The sequence below is a fragment of the Sminthopsis crassicaudata genome, chromosome 1, assembly GCF_048593235.1.
Source record: "Sminthopsis crassicaudata isolate SCR6 chromosome 1, ASM4859323v1, whole genome shotgun sequence".
Taxonomy (NCBI): domain Eukaryota; kingdom Metazoa; phylum Chordata; class Mammalia; order Dasyuromorphia; family Dasyuridae; genus Sminthopsis; species Sminthopsis crassicaudata.
Window position 1 is genome coordinate 253,645,639 of NC_133617.1, and position 22,006 is coordinate 253,667,644.

The following is a 22,006-nucleotide window of genomic DNA, read 5'->3' on the forward strand; positions in this document are numbered from 1 at the left end:
GCTGAACTTACCACCAATGAAAAATAAATTAAAGCAGTAATTATTATACTCAACTGTAAGATAGCAAATCTAATAATCTAACTGAAGTGGATGAATATTTAAAAAATAAACATTTCCCAGATTAACAGAAGAAGAAATAAATTACTCATATAGAAAAAAATTTAGAAAAAAAAAAATTGAACAAGTCATTAATGAACTCCCTAAGAAAAAAATCTCTATGCCAAATGGATTCACAAATGAATTCTACCAAAAATATAAAGAATAATTAATTCCAATAATAGGTAAAGTATTTGGGGAAATAGGTTAAAAAAAAAAGGAGTCCTGCCAAATTCCTTCTATGACACACAAATGACAAACCTGGAAGAGCTAAACCAGAGAAAGAAAATCACAGAGCATTTTCCCTAATTAATATCGATGCTAAAATTTTAAATAAAATATTAGCAAAGAGATTATAGCAGTTTATCAGCAGGATAATACATTATGACCAAGTAGGATTTATAACAGGAATTCAGGGCTGGATCAATATCAGGAAAAATATTACCATAATCAACCATATCAATAATAAAACCAACAGAAAACATAGGATAACCTCAAGTGATGCAGAAAAAATCTTTTGATAAAATGCATCACCTATTGCTATTAAAAACACTAGAGAACATAGCACCTATAGCTAACATTATTTGTAATGGAGAAAAGCTTGATGTAAGCCTAATAACATCAGGGGATGAAACAAGGATGCTCAGTTTTAAGCGATAAGAAAAGAAAAAGAAATTAAAGGAATTAAGATTGGCAATGAGGAAATACAACTATCACTCTTTACAGATGATATGATGATATACTTAGAGAATCCTAGAAAATCATCCAAAAACCTACTGAAAACAATTCAAAGCTTTAGTAAAGTTGCAGGATATAAAATAAATCTACAATATTTCTATATATTCCTCACAAAGCCCATCATCAAGAAATAGAAAGAGAAATTCCATTTAAAATTATTATAAACAAAATAAAATACTTGGGGGTCTTCCTGCCAAGACAAAACCAAGAATTATAAGAACACAATTACTTCTCACACAAAGAATAGATTTAAGCAATTGGAAAAACATCAGTTGCTCATGGCTAAGCTGAGATAATATAATAAAAATGACAAGGGTCATACCAATCAAACTGTCAAAATGTTATTTTATAGTATTAGGAAAATAATAACAAAATTCACCTGGTAGAACAAAAGGTCAAAAATTTCAAGGGAATTGATGAACGGTGGCTCAGCAATATCAAACCTAAAACTATATTATAGAGTAGCAGTCATCAAAACCATTTGGTACTGTCTAAGAAATAGAGTGATAAATCAGTGAAATATATTACATCCACATGACAAAATAATAAAGCCTATAGCAATCTAGTATTTAATAAACACTCAAATTCAAGTTTCTATAATAAGAACTCACTCTTTTACAAAAATTGCTGGGAAAACTGGAAAATAATATGACAGAAACTCCATGTATAACTACATCTCACACCCCAGACCAACATAAAGTCAAAATGGGTACATGACTTGAGTGTAAAAGATGATGCAATCAACAAATTTGGAGAGTAAGGGATAATTTAGCTTTCAGATATTTGGAGAAGGAAGGAATTTATGCTCAAAGAAGAACTACAGAACATTATGAAAGACAAAATGACCAACTCTGAGTACATTAAATTTGAATTTTTTTTCCACAAGCTAAACCAGCAGAAACAAGATTAAAAGCTGGTAATTTTTTTTAGAGACAGTGTTTCTGATAAAGATGCCATCTCTAAAATATATAAAAAAATTGTGTCAAATTTATAAGAATTCAAATCTTCCTCAATTGCTAAATCTTCAAAGGCTATGAACAGATAGATAAATTTCAGATGACAAAATAAAAGCCATCCATAATCATATGAAAAAATGCTCTAAATTACTATTGATTAGACAAATGAAAATTAAAATAACTCTGAGGTACCATTTCATACCTCCCAGATTGCTAAAATGACAGAAAAAGATAATGATTAAATATTGGAGGGGATGTGGGAAACCTGGAAAACTAATGCATTGTTGGTGGAGTTGTGAAATGAGCTAACCATTCTGCCAGTGCAATGTGGAGCTATGTCCAAAGGGGTATAAAAGTTTATATATCTTTTGACACAGCAATGACATCTTTGGGTCTGTATCCCAAAGAAATCATAAAGGAGGTAAAAGAATCCATATGTTTGTAGCAGTTCTTTTTGTGGTAGCAAAGAATTGGAAAGTGAGTAGATGCCCATCAGTTGTGGAATGGCTGAATAAATTATGATATAGGAAGATAATGGAATATTATTGTTCTAAAAATTAGTGAACAAGCTGATTTTAGAAAGGGCTGGAAAGATTTACATGAACTGGTGCTGAGTGAAACAAGCAGAACTAAGAATACATTTATACACAAGAACAGCAGGACTGTGCAGTGATCAACTGTGAAAGATTGGTTCTTCTCAGTAGTTTAGCAATCCAAAGCAATCCCAATAGACTTTGGACAGAATTGAGTTACAAGATGGACTTTGAACAGAAAGTGCCATCTGTATCCAGAAAATGAACTATGGAGACTGAATATAAATCAACACATGATACATTCACTTTTCTGGGTTTTTTATTTCTTTCATAATTTTTCCCTTTTGCTCTTTTTTTCTGTTCTAACATGATTCATAAAGCAATGTGTATTAAAAATAAATTAATTAAAAGAAAAAAAAATTGACCTCATTAAGTTTCATCATTATTGGAGAATATACAATGATAATGGTGTAATAGCACTTTCCTATAAGTGGCAATCACATTATTATGACTCTGTTATTTACTCCTTTTGGGAGGCATACAATTTTGTGATAGCAATATAAGAAACAACTATAAATAAAGCCTGAAAAAATACTAATTGGAATTAAACTGAACAAGAAATTGCAGAAGAGTAAAGAAAGAGATGAGAATAGTAGAGGTAAATTTGAGAGAAATTGGAGCAAAACAAGAAAATTATGAAAAGAGAAAAAGTTGATAAAAGGAAATACAAAAATACAAATTCTTAATAGTATAGGCCGAATTTTACTAATTTGCAAAGAGGTAAAGGTGAAAATTCATTAAAGAAAAGAACTTCATAGAAGAATTGGGCAAATGGAGAAAAAGGTGAAAAAAAAAACTTTTTGAAGAAATTAATTCCTTAAAAATTGGAATTGGACAAGTAGAAACTAATGAAATTTTAAGAAAAAAATGGAAGTCAAAGAATTTTTAAAAAAGGAAAATATGATCAAAAAATTAAATAATCTGAAAATTAATAAAAATCATTGTATTACAGGAAGGCTATGATAATGGGAGGGATCAAGAGGAAAGGAAGAGAAAGAAAAAGAGAAAGAGACAGAGAGACAGAGACAGAAAGAGACCGAGAGACCAAGCCAAATTATCATCTTTCAAAAAGTTATCAAGGGAATCTATGCTTATATCTGAAAACTAGAGGGTAAATAGATATTGAAAGAATCCACCAGTCACCAGAAAGAATTTCCAAAATGAAAACTCTCAAATAAAGGAAAAAACACAAGCGTATATTTAAGGATGTAAGTATACATACATATATACATGAAAATAAAATTCAGTTGGTTATACAATTCTATCTTACATAATAGAGGAATAAGTGGGAAAGGGAATATGAAATATGGGGAGGATGGTAAAAGGGAAAGTAAATTAAGGAAATGGTAAAAATCATAATGACTTTTGAAGAAGGATAGAATAAAAAGAGGGAAAAAATAGGTAAACAGAAGTAAACATGTTTCTAACTGTGAATGGTATTAGCTAATTTATAAAACAAAAGGCTAGGGCAGACTAGATTAGAAATCAGAATCCAACAATGCATCTTATACAAGAAATATATGTGGGACAAAAAGCATGCACAGAATTAACATAAAGAACTTCAACAAAATCTATTATACCTCGGCAAGGATGGCAATCATGATTTCAGACAAAGTAAATGCAAAAACAGACCTAATTAAAAGAAATACCTATAGAAGCCATATTTTACTAAAAAGTACCATAGTGAGTAAATTCAGGGGATTAGGAGAGCAAGTAGTTAATTGGGGGAATTGAATGAAGCAGGCTGACTCAATCTTGTAACTCAATTCTAGAACTATCTTAGTTTCTATTTAATTATGGGTCTAGTTCAAAATCAGTCACGACAGTGTCATGGAAATAGGAAATGTAGAAATCATGTGTGAAATTAAAAGACTCAGTGAGCATTAGTGCATGGGAAGAGGTACAATAATGAAAAGTATGGAAAGGTAGGCTAGTCTCACCCACTGAGAAAGCAACCAATATAATATCAATTATATAGTTATAAGTGTGAAATAATGAAAAAAATTCATATCACAAAACAAAGAAAAAGAAAACAAAAAAATCATACTTTACTATGGTCTGAGAATTTGTCAATTCTCTCTCTCTGGTGGTGAATAGTGCTTTTTCATTATGATTGCTTTGGAATTGATTTGAATCATTGTATTGACATGAGTAGTCAAGTCTTTCTTCATTGATCATCATTATATCATTTCTGTTACTGTGCATAATGATCTCCAGATTCTTTTCTCTTCATATTGTTAGTTCCTATAGTTCTTGCTGGGTTTGTCTGAAACCACCCACTTCATCATTTCTTATAGCATAATAGTACTTCATCATAATCATATGCCACAATTCCATTAGACTTGTGATGGAAAGAGCATCTACATTTAGAGAGAGGACTGCGAGACACATACTATGCTGTAGACCACAGCATAGTATTTTCACCTTTTGGTATTTATCTTTCCTTATTTTTTTTCTTTCTCACTTTTTCCCTTTTGATGTGATTTTTCTTTTGTGGTATTATAAACATGGAAATATGTTTAGAAAAATTGTACATATTTAACCAATAATAGATTACTTGGTATAATAGGGGAAGACAAAAGGAGAAGGGAGGGAGAAAAATGTGGACATAATTCTAGACTGTTCCATAGAATGGAACATTATTCTACACTTTATTAATGTACATATTTTCCCTTATCTTCTCCAGCAATTGTCATTTCTGATAGGTGTGGGTAGTAATTAATAGTTATTTAATATGTTTTTCTCTACTATCAATTTAGATCTTTTTTTTTTCATATGATTATAAACACCTTTGAATTCTTCTTGTTAATATCTTTGATCATTTAACAATTGGGGAATTGAGCCTATTTTTTATAAACTTGATTCTTTTCATTATGTATTTAAAAATGAGGCTTTTATCTGAGTAACTTGCTGTATATATTTTGATACTGCTTCATTGTCTACTATAGTGAATGAAAGATGAAATCATGGAGGAAAACAAAGACACAATCTTCTGAGAATATTGGTTTATTAAGAAATGCATGGCAATTGTATTTCAAGCAATAATCAGGGATTGTTACCTTTGGAGGAAGATGAAACTTTCAGATGCCACATATAGGAAAAGTACTGAGATTTGGTGTTTCCATTACTGAATCTGAATAGAGATTCTAATGAAAGTGAAAAACATCTGTATAAAATTATGTTGTCATTTATTTAAACTAAATTCAAAAATAAATCAGTCACCTTCATTGTATAGAGAAGAAAATGGAGACCCAGAGAGGCAAAAGAAGTTGGCCTTGATATAAAAGGGGCAAGATCTGAACAAAGGGCCTCCCAGTTCAGAAGTTGGAGGACAAGCACAATAAAAAAGGAAAAAGAGCAAAAGAATAGCATGAAGAAGGGATGGAGAATAACAGATGAAAGGAGACAAGATAAATATGAAGAATGAGGAGGAAGAAAAACATTTCAGGGAAAAATGTGGAGAATTAAAGGAGAACAATCCTGAGGTTACATAAATATTTTATTGCAAAACCAGAACTAAAAAGTAGCTCTCTTGATAGTTCAATGACAATTATTAAATGGTCAAATTACCTAATAATTCAGTTTTTGAATTAATCATTTTTCACTCCATATCTCAGGGGAAGTGTTGTTTTTCAATTCATTTGCTAACTCAAATATTAAATCCTGGATAAATCAGTTTGGGAAGTGAGATTAAAATTAACAATCCCTGTTCTAGTTAAGTAGAGATAGTGACATTTTAAAAATCATATTCTTCAACAAACTTTGACAATAAAGGGTAGTAAAGTAGCATATTTATTTCACTTGCCCCTTAAGAAATGTGGAATAATAAAAATACTATGTCCAGGTTTTGAGCTATTAATATTTTATTCTTTTTTTGGTGAAAAAATGTTATGAAATATTTGAAAATTCATCAAAATTCAGATAGGAACATAAACAAGTAGTTCAAGTAGAATTCTGACAGAATTTTGCCTTCATGTGTGTATATGAGTATGTATATATGCTTATGTAGCAGTAGAAGGAGAAGTAATAGTATTGGTAGCAGTAGTAGTGGTGGTGGTGGTGGTAATTAATACTACTATTTACTTATTACTTGCCATTGAATTGAGTGCCTTTTGTATGAAAGATAAAAACTGCTTAAGACTTCATTACAAGAACCATCCCTTATTAGCTATGTGATTTAGGTTAGGTTACATAACCTTTTGGATCTTATTTCCTTTGTACTAGGAATTTTCTTTGGCCCAGCTGAGCTCTAAAGTCTCTTCTAGATCTAAATTACAAATATGTGACTAAGATGAATGTAAGATGAAGCACAACTGACATTTCTGTAAGTCTATTAAAAAACAACAACAACAACAACAACAACAAAACCCAAAAACTTGGCCTATTCAAGTCAACTAAAAGTTGCCAGTCTACAATTAAAAACAAAAAACTGAAGAAATGAGCTTATTTCTTTTGTATTTCACCTTCCACTAAAGTGAATTTATGAATTCACTTGTTAAACTTGATCAACTAGCTAAGATAATTTTAGTTTCTGGTATCTTTACTCAAGTCTATCCCCAGTTATTAAAAGTACTTAATTAGAATTAAATATTATTTATGATGCATTTCCCAAAGAAAGCTAAACAAATGGTAAATAAGCTCTAGGAGTTTTAAAGAAAAATATATAACTATTGAATACTATAACAGACAACTAAAGGTATTTATAACTTGACAATTCTGAAGGTAGGTGAGATACCATGAACATGCTGGTTTAAAAAGCAAATAATCATAACATCAACAATACTATATAACACATAATATCTATCTCTTTATATCTGCATTTATCTATCTGAATAAAATATTTATAATTGGTTAACTGGAATCATAGAAGCTGATTTGATCATGATGTGAGATAAAATAGAAAAGAAAAGAGGGCTTATCCAAAAGAGCACCTAGTGGAATACAAACCAGTAGTGGGGAGTTACAGAAATAAGAACCAATAAAGGAAATTGAAAAAGAACAATCTGATAAATAAGAGGAACTTAGAAGAGAAATGTTCTTGTTTTATGTTATTTTTAAAGAGAAAACTAGAAAAGAATTCTATAGAGGAGATATTTTCTAGGTAGATCAGATGAACAATGTCAAATACCACAGAGGAGAGCAAAAAAAAATGCATATATACATACATATATATAATATATATATATATATATATATATATATATGTGTGTGTGTGTGTGTGTGTGTGTGTGTGTGTTTATACACATATATGTATATATGTGTATATATATATATATAATTTATATCTATATCTCCCTATCTATCTATATATGTATGTATATATGTATATAGACTGATCAAAGACCATAAAATTTGATGATTAAGCTTACTGCTGAGTTTTCAAAAGGCAATATGGGTGCTAAGATAAGAATGTTACATGTTACAAAATGTTTTTTGTTTTGTTTTGTTTTGTTTTGTTTTTGAGGCTGGGGTTAAGTGACTTGCCCAGGGTCACACAGCTAGGAAGTGTTAAGTGTCTGTCTGAGACCAGATTTGAACTCAGGTCCTCCTGAATTCAAGGCTGGTGCTCTCTCCACTGCACCACCTAACTGCCCCACATGTTACAAAATGTTAAAGAGAAAATGAGAAGAGAGAAATTGGGCACCTAATGAAACTAATTTTATTAAGGAGTTTAGCTGAGAAGAGGAGAAGAGATATGGGATTATAGCTAGTGGAGATAGTTGGATCAAGTGAGAATATTTAATGATAAAGAAGACCTAGAAATATTTGTAGGAAAAAGAGAAGGAACCAATGGGTAGCAAGAAATTGAAGATCAATGAGAAAGTAGTAATAACATTAGGGTTTATTGACTGGACAACATGAGAAGGTGCATAATGAAGGGTGTTTATGGAAGGGAAAATCATACCTAATTGACTCATATAAAATTCTATGGGATATTTATTTATATGAAACAAATTTTATTTAAACAAAATTTAGGGGAAAACATTTTCTAAATTGTCTTTTCTAACTCCTTTCCCACTCCTAAATGGCAAACTGACATGATCTTCAATATTCTTACCCATAAAATAAAGGAGTTGGAATGCATAGACTCCAAGGTCCTTTCTAGCTAATCCTAACCTTCTTAAAGGTTCAAATTTTAAATTGAATGTATGTGCTGTTTTGATGTTAAACAAACTCTGGGAACCCAGATTTCTTCTCAAGAATTATGTTACTTTTTTTCCTTCTAATCTCTGGTTATACAGTGTCATTTATAAATAAGCTTTCTCCCACTTGGTTTTGATAAGATGAGGTATAACAATCACATTCATTTTGTCTTTAGGCTCAACTGGTCATTGATAATGTTCAAAGGAATTTTAATAGGGTAGAATGCTGAAAGTCAATATACAGTTTAAAAGTAATGCACAAGTGCTTTATTTTTATCATTAAAGCAATTGTACTTTCAAACTATCATTTGATAATTATTAATCCTTGCCTTTCCCCATGAAAACTTTAATAAAGTCTCTTCTGTGAGCTGTAGCTCATTCTCGGAACATCTGATATTTATCACTACAATCTAAGACATGGCTTTCTTTCCATCGATCTATTTCTCTTTCTGACTTTGTCTCTCTTTGTACCTTTGTTTCTATTTTGGTCTCTCTATGACACTCAGACAAGAAAAGACAATCTACAAGTCTAGTTTAAAGGGTGAATAGGGATATTCTATAACATATGCAGTCGTGACTAGCCTGAGAAATAATTATAAATAACATCTCATTTATCATCATTCATTGTCCTCCACCTCACCTTTCTCTCTCTCTCTCTCTCTTTCTCTCTCTCTCTCTCTCTCTCTCTCTCTCTCTCTCTCTCTCTCTCTCTCTCTCTCTCTCTCTCTCCTCTTTCTCTGTGTCTCTGTCTCTGTCTCTCTCTCTCTCTGTCTCTGTCTCTGTCTCTCTCTGTCTCTCTCTCTCTGTCTCTCTCTGTCTCTGTCTCTGTCTCTCTCTCTCTCTCTCTCTCTCTCTCTCTCTCTCTCTCTCTCTCTCTCTCTATATATATATATATATATATATATATATATATACATATACATACATAAATACAGAGTATGTATATGTATGTATTCAGAGGAAAATTTCTTTTTCAGCAGGAAATTCTGTGGGTCTTATTGTCCTAACATTGAAAAAATGATACTTATTGTGAAATTTCAAATAACATTTATTCTCTTTATTTAGAATGAAAGAAAAAGGACTATTCTTAAAGCTTCTGCCAGAACTAAAGATAGGCACAAAACATAATTGCTCAAGAAAATTATGAGACCCCAGAATCTTTTGCTTTTGGAGTTCATTATATGGCCACTATATAATCAAGCAGAGCTTGATTAACATGACACATTTCACTGAAGCAGCCCCATGGGGATTTCCAGAAAAGCCAGTTTATTACAGTGCTATTTTTTGATATAAGACCTTGTATTTTCAAAATATGAAATGTTTAGTTGTTTCAAGATAGGGTCAATAAATAACAATAGTTTAAGTTGTCCATATGTTTATGGTTTTCAGAGCACTTCCTTATAACAAGGCTGGGAAGAAGCTACTATAAGCATCCATTTTGAACAGAAGATAAAAGTGAAGGTCACAGAATTGCTCAGGATTCACACATTTAGCAGGAATCAAAAGCAGGACTGGCATAGTCCAATTTTGGATTTAACACCCTGACTCAATTATTATTTTTTTTCCTACCAAGTAATAGGTTGAACTTTTAAGTTGAATATATGTACTGTTTTGATGTTAAACAACTCTGGGAACCCAAATTTCTTCTCAAGAATTATATTACTTTTTTTTTTCCTTCTAAGTTCAAACTGATTCTATTTTTAAAATCAGCTGATTGAACAAGACAATAGATTCACCAAAGAATAGCTTAGCACTTAACTCCATCTCCATTATGTTTGGCTATTTTAGGGATGTTAAAAAGAGTTTTCAACAGTGCATATATTTTCCATAATCCAATTGCTATTCTCCATTTTAAAGTTAAATAGGAAGAGTTTTCCCTATAAGGAAAAAGGAGGGAGGATGTAATATCCAAACCATCTGGTTGAATTTCCATGGTATAAAATCTGAAAATCTAAAAATTTTTGCCATATGATGGATGTATTAAAAATTTCAGGAAATGTATATATTTAAAAAAAATGTTAATTCTTCATCTTGAGCAAGAAGAATGTTATGAAATGAAAATTATTGAAACATACGTGCTGATTTCATCATGGTTTCCCATTAAAGACATGAGACAAATAAGAGAAAAGCATTTTGGGATTATGAATTTTTGATTCACAAAATGTTTGTCTAAGAATGAATCTTGGATTTGGGGACTGGGACTTTGTTAGGGGAATTCCTCTCTCTCTGAGCCTGCATGCAGTTTCAGTTTTGTAGGACTAACCCAGGTCATCAGGGCCCCTGAGGCAGGAGGTTGTATCTTGCAGGAGTTATAGGAACTGCTAATAGGTTCCCTGAGGTGGCCAGGGGTGTGTCCTCTTGCTAGGTCTTCTCCTTGGGTGCTCCACAGGCCTCCTTCCCTTGGCTCCACCTATGGCAATGCTGAGTGGGTGGGCACAGGTAATCTGGGAATAGAGGAAGCATAAATAGATAACTCTGAGCAGAACTCACTCTCTTGCTTCCAGCTACCCTCACTGAGAGGATGACTGTATAAAGATAAGACTGTACCTACTAATCAGCTTCACTCTCTGTTTATCAGGGTAGGTTTTGAAGACTGTGATGTGTGACTCTGGCAAAACCTGCTCTATTTAGAGAGAAGTGTGCTTGGACATTCTAGCACAAGACTTAAAAAGGGAATGCAGATCTCATGACCAGAAAAAAGGCTAGTTATTTCTTTTTTTTTCCCCTGAGGCAATTTGGATTAAGTGACTTGCCCAGGATCACACAGCTAGGAAGTGTTGTGTCTGAGGCCAGATTTGAACTTAGGTCCTCCTAATTGCAGGACTAGTGCTCTATCCACTGCATTACCTACCTGGCCCTAAATAGCTATTTCTACAAACTTATCATATAACATAACCCAAATGGAATTATGTATAATATATAAGGGACTTACAGTTTACATCTAAGAATATAAAGTGGATCAGCATTAACAATTTAAGTACTTAAAGAGTTTTTAATCTTTATCTCCAAATGACTTGATGTGGCCACTATATTCATAGGAAGCATCCAGTGGAATGCCCCAGGCATCTGTAATTGCTTTTATGTAATTCACTAACTTTCAAAATGCCTAACACAAAATAAACACATGCATTTACACAAAAATAGACATGTTTCTAAAATAATATTAATATAGAATTCTATATAGATTTTTCTTATCTTCACCCTACTCCAATTTATAAAATTATTTCTTTTTTCACAAGAAAGCAAGAGTCAGGATTAAGTCAGACCAAAAAAGGCAGGCCAAAGTTAGGCCAGATTTCTACTTACAAAGATGAGTTCATACGCCATATAAAGCTCATTTAGGGAATTTACTGGTGTCATATAAAGAAAAAAAGTGAGATTTTCTAGAGAAGAACATGTTACAGTCATTGATGGTGTTGATGTGATACTTGTAGAAGGTGTTTGAAAGAATATGAGATATAACTTTATCATAGAGTAGGGTTAGTATATGTGGATAGAAAAGTTAAATTTAAGTTTGATATGGGAAAAAAAATCCCTAATAATTTGAACAATTTGAAAATGGAATATATTGTCTTAAATTGTAGTTTTTATTTAATAAATTATTGTATCTATTTTGACTTGTTTTGTACTTAACTAGAGACATTAAGTCAGGTTAGTTAGTTAATAGATAGGTTTCTATCTTAAAAGTGTTCTCTATATTTCTTTTTCTCTCTTCTATTAAAGGACAATAATAACTTTTTTAAACTTTTTGTTGCAACTACATATTGATAACTGTTCCATCACAGAATTTAAATTTGTTTTTTTTTCTTCAGTTTGAGATCAAATTCTAGTTTCTTTTTTTATTATAGCTTTTTTATTTACAAGATATATGCATAGCTAATTTTTCAGCATTGACAATTGCAAAACCTTTTGTTCCAACTTTTCCCCTCTTTCCTCCCACCCCTTCCCCCAAATGGCAGGTTGACCAATACATGTTAAATATGTTAGAGTATAAATTAAATACAATATATGTATACATGTCCAAACAATTATTTTGCTGTACAAAAAGAATTGGACTTTGAAATAGTGTACAATTATCCTGTGAAGGAAATAAAAAATGCAGGCAGACAAAAATAGAGGGATTGGAAATTCTATGTTGTGATTCATAGTCATCTCCCAGAGTTCTTTTGCTGGATGTAGCTGGTTCTGTTCATTACTGCTTTATTGGAATTGATCTCATTGTTGAAGAGGGCCACATCCATCAGAATTGATCATCATATATTATTATTGTTGAAGTATATAATGATCTCCTGGTCCTGCTCATTTCACTCAGCATCAGTTCATGTAAGTCTCTCCAGGCCTTTCTGAAATCATCCTGCTGGTCATTTCTTACAAAACAATAATATTCCATAACATTCATATACCAAAATTTATTCAGCCATTCTCCAATTGATGGGCATCCACTTAGTTTCCAGTTTCTGGCCACTATAAAGAGGGCTGCCACAAACATTCTTGCACATACAGGTCCTTTTCCCTTCTTTAAGATCTCTTTGGGATATAAACCCAGTAGTAACACTGCTAGACCAAAGGGTATGCACAGTTTGATAACTTTGTGAGCATAGTTCCAAATTATTCTCCAGAATGGCTGGATATATTCACAATTCCACCAACAATGTATCAGTGTCCTAGTTTTCCCACATCCCCTCCAACATTCTGCATTACCTTTCCCTGTTATTCTAGCCAATCTCACAGGTGTGTAGTGGTATCTCAGAGTTGTCTTAATTTTCATCTGATTAATAATGACTTGGAGCATCTTTTCTACACTTGTTTTCCATGAGCTACGACATAGAGAATACATATTAAATAACAAAAATAGTATTAGAGAAACAGGAATACAATCACCTAGTTCTTTGGAATGGCTTAAATAAAATACAACCATAATAGCAGAAGTCCAGTAATACATCTGTATTACTTGGAATTTGGTGAATTTTATTTAAGCTTAGGCTAGATAAAAGTTCAATAACTTTAATATCTGAAGAAAACCATGTGGACCTTAGTTTTTCTAAAGAAAAGGTTAAGAGTGTGAACTGAGGACTATGGAATGGGACATAATATCCTAGATGAATTTGATATGTCAGAGATAGGTTTGTATTATAATAAGAACCAAATACAAATCTGAGCAGAGCATGACTAGTTTTATATATATATTTACCTTGGACAAATATAGTGGGAATGAGATGTATTATGTAGAGGTGCTGTAGAGGTGATGAAGTAGAGTTTCACACTGAGAAATCCCTATTTCTTGGATCATGGGGAAGTCCTGAAAGTGAGGAGACAAATTGACAGTGTGTGGTACGGAAATGGTGAGGGAACACCATTTAATAAAAAAGCTGGAGAGAGCTCTAGAGAAAAGCAAAGTTTATTGTACATTCTCGGGAGAAGGGCGTCCCACTCTTCGAGTAGACTATCGAAGAGAGGAAGCGCCTCCTGTGGGCAGGACAGCACCTTTAATCCCTAATGCAAACGCCCCCTCCCACCACTGACCCTCATCCTCATTGGCTGAGAGTCTTACATTCTAAACGCGAGATCTACCCATGAAATTGAACTTGACCAATAAGTACATAGTTGCCCATATTTGGATGAAATAGGGAGATGTCATAGGAGGGGAAGGCAATGCCCTTCAGAGTCCTTCAGGCCTACTCGAACTCTGAAGTAGATGAAGCCTTACTCGATTTTCACAACTGTCTTGAAAGATCTCACCTCATCTCATTCAACAGGAATCAACATTTTATAGAAGCAATATTTGTACTACTGCTCTAGAAAGTTCTATGAAAGACCAGGATTGGATGTTTATTGCAGAGAAGACTCTTCTTGGATAAGAATCTTTCCCTCCTGCATTTTAGTTTCCTGGGCCAAAGCCCTGTTCATTTTATTCTATTTCACTTCTGAAACCATAGAGATGGCATCACTAACAGTCCAAAAAAATGTTCCTTTCTTATCTTCTTCCTACCAATTATTTCTATTTAACCCTCACATTTTCCTGAAATGCCTAATTCTTTTTCTTGTTGGAAGTGGGGAAATAGTAAAAAAAAGAAAATTTCATGATGCTAAAAACTCAGATGATTTCCTAAGTATTGTTTGGAATATTGAAGACCAGTAGTTGTAACTGCTAGAAGCTGTTTTAAAAACAAAAGCTAAAATAAATGTAATTCTGTGGGTGGATATCTACATTAGTGCTTCAGAGAGTTACTGCAGATGTGATGTCTGAAGTATAAAAAATGAATATCTACAATGATTTGGAACATAGAAAAAATTTATTAGTGAAAATTGATGATATGAACAAAAGAAGAAGGTGATATACCTAAGAAGTCAGCTATAAATGATCTGAATTAGAAGTAATTTATACCAAGTTATAGAGTGGTTGTGAAATTAGAGAGGATATATAAATCACCTGTTTTAAACAGGTAATAAATTCTACATGACTTGTTAATGGTAGGTAACTCTATATACATATGAAAAAAATAAGGCGATAGCTAAAAAATGTGATTTTTTTTAGAAGACTGAGATTGAATTTTCAATATCCTTTCAACATAAGTCTTCCAGAGAAAAATTGAAAACAGAATTGTGTTATAATCTCCTCTGAGTGCTACTGCTTCATGTTCATTAAGATTAGATTAAATGCTATCCCCCAAAACTTAATTAAAATAAAGACACATTTCTAATTTATTTTGCATTTGTTTGCAGCATGATAAAGTGATGGAAACATTAGAACTGAAATCAGAAGATATCTGGTTTAAATCCTGAATCAGTCACTATTAATTGTGTAAGCATGGTCATCTCTCTCAATTTCTCAGAACCTGGATTTCTTTATCTGTATCATGAGTAGCATAATAATTGGACTACCTAATTTACATAGTTTTATGAATTGAGAAAAGAACTTTGTAAACTTTTAAACATTATATAAATATAACGGTTTTTAAAAATTAATTTGATTATTAGTTTAATGTGAAACAGATGATGTGTACTTAATGGTAAGGATTTAAGGGTATCTATCATAGATGGCTTATCATATCCTAAAATTCAAGAAATAATAATTTTGTTTACATATCTCTCTTCTATGGATGAGGAAACTTGAGAACATTTTTATTTGATATGAAACCTGGCGCCAAAATTATACTGGGTTAGTACAACAGATTCAATCTAGAGTAGGGGCAGGGAGGAGTTCACAGTCATTCTTTTTTATATTGTTTAGTCTCCAGTTGGACTCCTGAGGGAACATCAGAATTTTGGTCATACTCAGATTTCAACAGAAGTGGAGGAAAATTCAGCAGCCTTCATGAAAGTACCCACACTAACAAAAGATGGTATTGTGCTCTCTTTATCATATCCACAACAAATGCAAAAACTCTTGCAGGAGTTCATAAACAAGTCATTCTATTTTTCCTTCTCTAGCAAGTTTCACCTTCTCCTGAGGAAAGTCTATAGTATTTTGGGTTCATAGCATAGCCAGCCAGAGTTCTTACTGGAAATTCTGGTACTTAGTGTCTTTGGTACCTTTGATCAGGGGTCTCCATAAAGAATCTAACTTAGGTGGAAGGCAAAGGATTTATTTCTGTGGATCATCTGGTAACTTCCATCTCATACTATTCCAACAAACATTTATTAAATGCTCAATAATAATAAGTAATTTTTATATACAGTTTTAAAATTTGCATATGTTATCTCATTTATTTCTTCCAACACATTGGAAGTATAGATAATATTGTCATCATTTTTAGAGATGATGAGGATTCAAGAGCTGAGTTAACTAATATCTCCAGAACTATATAGTTAAGGGTCTAAGGTTGGAATTGAACTTGGACCTGTCTTCCTGACTCCTCTCACAGCATTCAAGCCACAGAACCACCTGACTACACTATGCTAGGTCCCTACTTTCAAAGAATTTGCATTCTATTGTCAGGGGTGGAGGTATTCATTATAAATAGATATGTTAATACATGATAATTTTAGGAGAGTTAGGAAAAGACTAACAAATAGGAAGGATAAGAGATTTCTTGTATATAATCTGGGCCTTGAGGAAAGCTAGGGAGTGGATAAGAGGAAGGGAACAGAGCATGAAATACTGTGATCAAGAAATAACAAATATAGTAGATAAGTTTGGCTAAAATATAGAGAAAGGCTTTATATAATAGATTAAGAACTGTTTCTGGAGAGAGGACTCAAATTAAAATGTGAATTCTGCAACTTCCTGCTTGTGAGGCTTATGGAAGTGACTAAAAAAAATCACTAGATTTCATATACTGTACCTACAAAATAAAGTGTTTTAATTAAATGAAATCTAGGGTTCAATTATAAATGAATGATTTGTGTGTGTGTGTGTGTGTGTGTGTGTGTGTGTGTGTGTGTGTGTGTGTGTAATGTCAATTAAACTTGAAAAGTTGTCTGGAAATTGATTATGGATGAGTAAATATCAAGGTGAAGTGCAGTAGGAAAGCACCAATGAGTTTTGATTTAGGAAAAGACATCACTAGACTTGTGTTTCAGGAAGATTATTCTGAAAAAAATATGTGGAGAATAGAGTAAAGAGAAGAGACTTGGTCCAAATAGTCTCCTGTTCCAGACCAGCTGAAAGATGATGATGGTCTGAATTAGGCTGGTGGATACAAGATTGTATCTTGTATTGATTACATTTTAGAAGGTATACTTCAAAATAACAATCAGTTTAATAGTGTAGATATAAAGTAGTATTGCCACCTGGGTGTGTTAAATGATAACTGTTCTCAAACTCAGAAGGTAAATTTAGAGGAAGAAACAGTTGAAAGGGTAGATTTCTTGAGTTGCAAGGGAGGTCATTAAGTTGTAAATTTCTAACATATATCACCAACATATAGTTGATGATATATGATAAGGAGAGGGATTAAAAATGGCAGGAATCATCAACAAACTACTGAACACACAGATGCTGATTAAGCCACCTCCAGTGTTTAAAGAGGGAGCAAAGTAGATAACAGTTCCTTTGGGCACAACTAAAATTATGTGGCAGGTTATGGATAATCATATAATAAGAGACAGAACATTGCCCAGAGAGATGGAAGGAGAACAAGAAGGCAGAAATATCTGAAAAACTGATAGTCAAGTGAGAAAAAAGTATAATGTTCTACTATAATCAATTATTAAATTGGGATTAAGTTTTTTTTGTTTGTTTGTTTGTTTGTTTGTTTTCCCTTTCTATTTCCTTATTTAGGAGATAAGTCAAGTCTTTGAAGAACAAAGCTGTTGATGAGATTGGCTTTATCCCATGAAAAAATTGTCTTGGGAGGCACCTCACCTATCAAGGATAGTTTATTTCTGATTAAATTGTAAATGGAATCTAATCTAAGTGAATTATAGCCATAAAATCATTATATTTACTTCCTTGAACCACCCCCAATAAAAAAAAAAAAATCAAATGTTCTGTCCAGAGTACTAGAACTCTGAATCTCAAGATCAAGTCCCATTTTCAGGAGGAGTAGCTGAAGATTTTTGTTTTACTTCTTCATTAACATCTCCATTCTCAAATTTTCATCATGATGTAATAGGAATTTGTGTCCCTCTGATCTTTGGGAGGTGGGGGAAGACCTGTTTTGGAAAAGCCCTAAATCTCAACCCCTCCCAACCTTTGGAGCATCCCCACCCTTCTACTTGATTCCCCTGGGCAATTCCCACAAAAAATCTTCACCTACAATTCATTGGAGATCTTGGCCTGGGGTATAATTACCACCCATTATTGATTAGTCCCTCAAATCATCTGGAGATCATTCCCTAGAAGGCTAAAAAAAAAAAAAAAAAAAAAGACTCTGTACCTAAACTTTTACTAATTCCTAATCAGGAACTATCCTACTGAGGGACTACTCAGTGTAATAAATCTATTTCTGCCAAAGACCTCCCTTTGAATTCTTTCACAAAACCTGCAACACAGGCCTGGGACCCCAATTGCTATTAGGGTATCCTCACCCCTCAACAATGGCATGCGATACAAAGGATGCCCATGATATTTTAAATGTCTAACCAAGCTCTAAGCATTCATAGAACCTATTTTTCCTACCTTCATGGCCTATTGGAATAAATTGTTTGTAAATGCATATTTCACCAGGGAAGTCTTCACATGCTTTAGGTAGACAAGATGTCTACCTAACCTCCCATAACTCAACAATAGGTTAAAGGCTCTTTGGTTGCCCTCAACTTGGTTTAGCCCATTTGCCAAAATATTTTACTTGAGTATGGCCATTGTGCATGCTAAAGTTTTTTGGAGACAGGTGAAATTTTGGTGATAGATGGACAGAAAAGGTAGAAAGCAATACTTAGAAGGGCTTGACAACCCTTCTATCATAAGTACTAATGTTCCCCACTGAGTCTAGGTTCTCAATCAGAACCCAGTACCACATATCTTTTGCTAACTCTTGTTTTCCAGCTTCTTATGTGTTGTTTTATCCAATTGGAATGTAAGTTTTTTAAGAGGAGGGATTGTCTTTCTTACTATTTATATTTGTATCTCAAACAGCATAGTGTTGGCAAATGTTGGAAATTTAACAAAAGCTTGTTAACTGGTGAATATATATATATATATATATATATATATATATATATATATATATATATATATATATACATATATGTATGTATATATTTATATTTGATAAGGGTGGATATTTCATACAAATCTCTTACATAAAGTGTATATTGTTTATATAATGATATATAAATTGATATCTTTGTAAATTTTGTCTAACATTTATACAATGCTCAACAATATAAGTGTATGATAAATATATAAATATATATATGTATAATGTGTGTGGTGTGTATATGAAAACATATAAGTAAATCTTCCAGAAAGTTCTTAAAGTTCTAATGAGAATAACTTTATGATATTCCTTTTTTTTTTAAACAAAGGAGAAAAAAAAGATGGAAGAAGCCTTTTTCCAAAGCAGAAAAAATATAAATTAATGAAAAGATAAAGATCAATTTAAATGCTTTTGTTATGCAAGGAGTCAGAAACCTCAGAATCAATTTTCTTACCAAAAATCCTTTTTAAAAAAAGAATAAGAGCAGTAAACTTCTTTCTAAAAATTAGGTTAGACAGGAACATTGGATAAAACTGATAAAGTGCCATAGAAACATAATATATATAATATGCTTCTTTGGGGAATTAGGCTTCTAAAAAATCTTTATTAGTGCCATGCCCTTCTTTCTATCTAGTGCTGCTTTGGAAGCAGTAACATTGTTTTGCAATGGCTGGTTTGAAAACATAGATGGTGAATTGGACAAATTCTTAAGCCAAATATGATTGCTTATGTACTGGAGTCTGGAAAACTACAACAGTGGATATTCACAATATCTGATAGATATTCAGTTGCTCCTTCCCACACCTTTTAATTTGAGAACACCACATTTTAAGGTCTAATTTACCATGACATTCAATTTTGAATGAAGTTGCATTTTATTTCTAAATCTTTGAGATAATTGGCAAGGGTGGTGAAAGGAAAGACTGACACTGAAATCTCTTATCAGAGTAAAAAATGGTAAGGAAAATAGGAAAGAGAGAATACCCAGAACTGTACTTCTGTTTTCACTAATAAACATTACAATATTAGGAACAGAGTGGAAGGACACTTGGTAAGGCATGGAGTAAGTCAAATATGTTTTTGTCAGTTTTTCCATTATCAGGTAAAAAAAAAAAAAATCAATGAAAATGATTGAATAATATTAACTATCTTTACAGCTCTAATTAATGTGATTTTTTTTTTTTTTTTTTTTTTTTTTGCCTTGATTTGCTAAGAACTAAGCTCCTAGGGTACTTTCTATAGTCTCTCTCTGGTAATACCTTAACTTCAACTTTCTAATACATCTTTTTATAAATGTTATTATAAAACATAACATGCATTTTAAAGTCATTGTAATTGAAGTAATAACTCTTCAGGTTCTTTTGGAAAAGCATTTTTAAAAAATAATTTTAATAGCCTTTAAATATTATATAAAGATGAGGTTTTTTTAAAATTATAATTATCCAAGGGATTAAACCAAATTCTAAGTCAGGTTTATAGATACATGTCTGTGTGAAGATATTACTGAGAAACCTGGGGATGAATTAAGAAGAAGATTGCTTTTAAGTTAAGGTTTAAATATTGTTAATAGGAATACAATCAGTCAACAATAGTGGAGGGGGTAAGAGGTGGTATTCCACGCGTAGAGAATAGTAAAAATAAAACACTGAGCAAGAAAAATTTTGCCATCACAGATCTTGAAATGTCAGGAAATTTAGAGATTATCAAAAATAATCCTGTAATTTACAGATAGAAAAAGTTAAGATTGAAAAACTAAATTATTTTCTAAGATTATATATGTAACAACTATCAGAAATAAACTTGAACCCATGCCCTTTGACTCCAGAAGCAAGGCTATTTCCATTTTACTATACCACTAGGTAGAGACCTTCATGCTACTGCCTGATGAACCTCATTTAGACATGCCTTTATTAGAAGTACTAATTTCACACACACACACACACACACACACACACACACACACACACCAAGATCTCCCTATCACACAGAATCTCAATGATTAGAGAAATCTGAGCAGATCTCCTATTTCTTGTGTCTCAATCACAGCAAGCTCTCCTGGTTAGAAAAAATTGGGAAAAGTCAGTACAATTAAGGTTTATATGACTGTTAAGAATTACATTATATCATAATTGGTGTATATATAAGGCCTGAAATATTGTGAATCATTTTTAAATCATTTTATTATGTTAACTTAAAAATAATCATCAGAGGTAGAAAATACATTTTAAAAGAGGTGATACAAAAATGAGAAGGTTAAAAAATAACAATAGTTGAATTCCTTACATATACCTTAAACTTATACTGATGCAAAAATCTTAAATAAAATATAAGCAAAAAGATTACAGAAAAGCATTCCCAGGATAATACACTATGACAAGTGGGATTTATACCAGGAATGCAGGGCTGGTTCAATATTAGGAAAACTATTAGCATAATCAACTATATCAATAACCTTATACCAAAAAGATCTGGAATATATACCATACTTACTGATGGAAAATTCCAAGAAAAAAAAAAACAAAAACAAAAAACAATTATAGTGAATCATTTTTCCAGCCAGGTCAATAAAGGAAGACAGATGTCACCATCTGTTAAGGCTGGCATTAGTGTATCTCAGGAACACATCACATATGAAACATTAAAATTTTGAGACAGGCTATGTACCAGGGGAAAAGGAGGCAAATGAACCATACTGGGATGTCTTGACCATCCACATGGAATGGGAGTAGGTGCCAGCTGGAAATTCTACTGCTCAATATCAAGTTTCAAGTCATATATCCAGGATGGACTAAGAAAGGACTGGCATATGGAACTGTTGTAGTCCTCATCCAGAGCACAGACAAGAAACAAGTTCAGAATGAGGAAGCAACGGTGTAGCTCACATCCCAAGGGGAGAT

At 32.4% G+C, this 22,006-nt stretch overlaps 1 long non-coding RNA gene across 1 annotated transcript; it reads left to right on the plus strand.

The window, feature by feature from the left end:
• Nucleotides 1–4,732: 4,732 nt before the first annotated feature.
• On the plus strand, nucleotides 4,733–17,967 carry LOC141548865 (uncharacterized). The gene is made up of 3 exons (XR_012484137.1): nucleotides 4,733–4,813; nucleotides 15,758–15,869; nucleotides 17,750–17,967. It is a non-coding gene; the product is annotated as an uncharacterized LOC141548865 (long non-coding RNA).
• Nucleotides 17,968–22,006: the final 4,039 nt, after the last annotated feature.